This window comes from Alosa pseudoharengus, unplaced genomic scaffold (assembly GCF_046254945.1).
Source record: "Alosa pseudoharengus isolate Yale_2024_CS ecotype anadromous, Long Island Sound unplaced genomic scaffold, YU_APseudo_1.1 YU_APseudo_1.1_scf_9, whole genome shotgun sequence".
NCBI lineage: Eukaryota > Metazoa > Chordata > Actinopteri > Clupeiformes > Clupeidae > Alosa > Alosa pseudoharengus.
The window spans coordinates 39,675,257-39,680,256 of NW_027468881.1; the positions used below are offsets into that span (position 1 = coordinate 39,675,257).

The window sequence follows — 5,000 nt, forward strand, 5'->3', positions numbered from 1 at the left end:
AGCTGCGCGCTGCGTTCACCCTGTCTGATTAGCTACAGTTAGCTCCAGTTAGCTGCGTTCACCCTGTCTGATTAGCTCCAGTTAGCTACAGTTAGCTGCGTTCACCCTGTCTGACTAGCTACAGTATGCTACGTGCTGCGTTCACCCTGTCTGAATAGCTGCAGTTAGCTGCGTTCACCATGTCTGATTAGCTACAGTTAGCTCAGTCACTCTGAGGAGCACTCACACTACATGCTCAAGGTCCATCAAATTCTGCTGACTTTATCAAAAAACCAATCCTCTTTCACCCTCTCTCTCTCTCCCTCTTCGACACTCTCTCTGTCCCTCTCTCTCTTGCTCTCTATAAAGTTCTAATTTCAATGTAAAGGGAGCTTTATTTAGCCAGGAAATCCAGACCCTGGTAATCTAAAGATTTAGGGTCTGGCTATGTAATGAAAATGGCCCCACTCGAGGGGCGGCACCAAGCATGCATTTGAAAATCTCACTGCACGCAATTGGATAGCACTACGACTAATGTTTACTGACTGATTCCGGACTTCGACGTACAGTAGCAGCACTGCTAGCTCGTCTCTGGCCCGCCTATATCAGATACAGCGATGTGATTGGTGCAGCTCGTCTCCATGGGCATAGGCAATGAGCATCATTACTGATTGGTGCAGCTTGTCTCCATGGGCATAGGTAATGAGCATCATTACTGATTGTGATTGGTGCAGCTCGTCTCCATGGGCATAGGTAATGAGCATCATTACTGATTGTGATTGGTGCAGCTCGTCTCCATGGGCATAGGTAATGAGCATCATTACTGATTGGTGCAGCTCGTCTCCATGGGCATAGGTAATGAGCATCATTACTGATTGTGATTGGTGCAGCTCGTCTCCATGGGCATAGGTAATGAGCATCATTACTGATTGTGATTGGTGCAGCTCGTCTCCATGGGCATAGGTAATGAGCATCATTACTGATTGCCAGAGTGACTCACTGAGCAAATTCAAATGGTGCTCTCGCGAGAACTAGATTTCCAGGGTAATCTGTATTAGCATGACAGTATAGTACTTTGAGTATTCTCTCTCTCTCTCCCTCTCTAACACTCCCTCTCTTTCTCCCTCTCCATCTCTCTCTCCCCATCTACCTCTCTCTCTCTCTCTCTCTCTCTCTCTCTCTCTCCCTCAGCAGTATAGTACACACCAGGCTTGTGCAAAATTCCGAATTTTAGAATGGATCTCCATTCAATTCACAAATTGGAATTTGAATTGAATTGGCTCCGCCCCACAGGAAGTTGAATTTGAATTGGAATTGGAATGACAGGAAGTGGAATTAAATTCTTGGCAATTCAATGCAATTCCACAGTCAAACAACAGGAAGAATGTGTTGAATCTCACATGCATTCAGTTTTGGGAAAGTTACTTTGGATTGTAAAATTAAATAGCTATTCTTACTTAAAATGTTTAGTTAGTATAACTCAGTTTTTGTCTTTTGTTGATTATGTTGATTTTGCTTTTTGATAACTTGGCTAAAAGGAGTCATTTAAGGGAACATGATCATTTAAATCGAGTAAACTATACTTGAATAGCTTAAGTTTTGCTACACTGTGAAGTTAGTTAGTTAGTTAACCTTACTTAACCTGTAAAACATGCAAACCGATTGCCTTGAAATTACAGACTAATCTGGGATAGGAATTCCAAGTTGTGCAAACAAATGCTTACTTTGTGTAGTACACTTACACTAAGGAGAATTCCTATTTAACCTAACTTGGTCATTACAAGTAAAGTATATTGTGTAAACACAAGGTGTGCTAACTGATGTTACATTCTGCACTTCCAGAATGCCACTGCCCTGGCCCACATATTTGTAAAGATATCACATATTTACATATTATATTGTATATATTATATACAATTTCCTTACTGAAATTCAATCTTAAATTACAAGTGACAGTGACAAATATACAAATATATACTGTTGGTGTGTAATTTATGTGGATGACTATCCAAAACACTCTAATGCTGTGGGTAGAACTTCAGCAACATGTTACATTGGTATTTTGTTTTACTACACTCTGAAAGTACTGCACAATGAAGGGGAGACCTCACTATGTACCACCAATATGTGGCACACACCTGGGTTTGTCCAGTGGTTCAGGGAACCCCCTAATCTTTGATGTCCACAGTGAGTCAGGACTTTGTTTTACCACTTCATTCAAAGGCCTGATTTTGGCATTTCAGTGTATCCATGATGTTGTGAAGGCATTGGGGTTGATATTAATATCCTGACCAGAGAGGAGAGTGCATGTAATGGACAGCCACTAACACCACCATGTCTAATAGCAACATAAGTTTGCAAGGAGAGCACCCATAAAAATCCTAATCAAGCTCACATTTAGCCTCAGTAACTTAGCAGAGACAGGGTACCTGTATGTATGGTTTCCAGCTACAGATCTGTGTCTGTCTATAACTGTCAGCACTAGTTCTACTCACAGGTTTGGTCTGTTTTGGATAGTCATTGATGGGGTGATGTATCAATATAAATCACATATCAATTACACAACAACACTATATATAGCCCTTAGTGTCACTGTCACTTTGTTATTGTAACTTAACCTTCTAACACTGTTCCGGTCAAAAATGACCGATTTGCACATTCCCTGTACCATAAATATGGCATTTTTCATCAGATTGCCTCAAGATCTTATGATATCCTTCACAAAAGGCTTTTGAACACATAGAATTTATTGTGACTACTTTCTTTGAATTTTGAGTGATTTATTCAACGTAGAAACACTTTTTTTGTTCACGGTCAAAAATGACCGCCATAGGAAATGAATGGGAAAGAGTATAATTTTCATCCAGGAGATAAAATACATGTCCTTACACACACTGCTACAACTTACCACCAATGTTCCCACGCACATGCATGCATGCACACACAGAAGCACACACACACACACAAACAGACACATAGCCTACAGTACACACTAGGGTTGTGCCGATAGACGATATCATCGTCCATCGTGATGCTTGACAGACATCACGATGGAAAGCAATCATCGTGATGCCACGCCCCCACATGCCAGTCAACAGCTGTAACCTGCTGTAACAGGCTACAACATATAAAAAAACTTTCCCTGGAAATGAAATTGAGCCTACTTTAAAGGCTGTCAGTCAAACAGTTATCACGTATTAGTCTACCGTCTTGTAAAATAAAAGACTTATTAGTCTACCATCTTATTCAAATAATTCCTGACTGACGTGAATGTGTAGCCTTATTGTCTTTTTGTAGCCTACATGTCTCGCAGGCCTATAGTCTACATTGGACGTAATAGGTAGCCTAATGTTTTAGCAGAAAATAGTCCTATTGAATTATTATTGTTAGGCTACATTCTAGCACTCAAATATTTTGCGAGGCTACAGCGAGCGCCAAATGCGTCCTTTTCCTCTGTGTTAAAATAAACCATTTCTTTCGTTAATTATAGGATCAGAAGGTAGCCTATCCGTCTTTCACTGTAAGGCTTGTATTTCATGCATTTAGCAAAAGTCCCAGAAAGCAGCGGAGTGGTAATCGGGATTCGTTATTTGTAAACGTTTTTTTACTTCGTCCTCCAGTCTGGACTGCGTGATCGCAGCCCTTTCACTTCCCGCCGCCCTCATAGTCAGCATAGACGGTAGCCTGATAACGTTGGATGCTGCATAGCGTACTACTGAAGATGTTAAATGAGTGACCACGATTGTAGTCTTAAGTAGCTTTTTTGCTAGGCCCAACTAAGGCTGACAATGTGTAATATTCCGCTGGTTGGTGCACACGCAAGTGTTCAGATTGACTATCCATCTTTCACGACGATTGGAGCAGATATTCCACACGGTAGCCTGGTCAGTATGTCTCTCTTAGCTGTCCTCTTTCATCAGGCCGTATAGCCTATATAATATTTTTTTTTTTATGTAGAACATTATAAATGTATTTCTGTACAGACATGGTAATTAATTAGTGTTTACTACCCCACTCCCCCCCCCCCCCCACACACACACACACACACACACACACGATATCATCGTCCATCACGATGTTTTACTGTACACATCGTCAAATGCCAATATAGGGGACATCGCCCAACCCTATGACACACACATGGACACCCACTCACAGACACACACACACACACACTCAGTACATGTTGTCATGTTGCCACTTGTATGTGTGAACCACCAATGTTCGCACACATATGCATTCACGCACATACAGAAACACACCCACCCCCACACACACACACACACAAACAGACACACACACACACACACACACACACACACATGTACACCCACTCACGCACACACACACACAGTTCATGTTGTCAGTTCATGTTGTCATGTTGCCACTTGTGCATGTGAACCACCAATGTTCGCACACACAGGCATGCACACACACACAGAAACAGACACACACCCCACACACACACACAAACAGACACATACACACACACACACACACACACAGTTCATGTTGTCAGTTCATGTTGTCATGTTGCCACATGTGTAGGAAAACCACCAATGTTTGCACACACATGCATGCACACACACACAGACAGACACACACACACACATACATTAGGGGTGTAACGGTTCATGTATTCGTATTGAACCGAAACGGTACGGGCGTCACGGTTCGGTGCATGAATTTACACGGAGAATACACGGTATAAAAATACATAAAACTCGTGTGCGGATTAATTAATGTCATGCGCAATTACTGTTAAGTAGCGAGAGTTACGGGAGTTCTTTAGCGACACCTAACGCTAATCTGTAGCCTCGCCTTAGCTCTGAAGCTCTGATTGGCGCCTATGTTTTTTTTTGTCAGGTCGTCGGTCGAGTCCGTCAGTCATTAGCAGCACTAAGGTTAGACCTACAAGAGTTAGAGGATCCGCTGGTCTCTTTAAGATCGCAAGTTTGAGAACTTCAGTTACAGTAACGTTAGTACAGGCGAAAGAGTGGTGGATAAGATGAAATTGTGTG

General features: G+C 42.0%; 1 protein-coding gene across 1 annotated transcript in view; it reads right to left on the bottom strand.

The window, feature by feature from the left end:
* The window catches only part of cep104 (centrosomal protein 104), a 124,787-nt gene that overhangs the window by 87,203 nt on the left and 32,584 nt on the right, over positions 1-5,000 (bottom strand). The gene's annotated exons all lie outside the window — the stretch shown is intronic.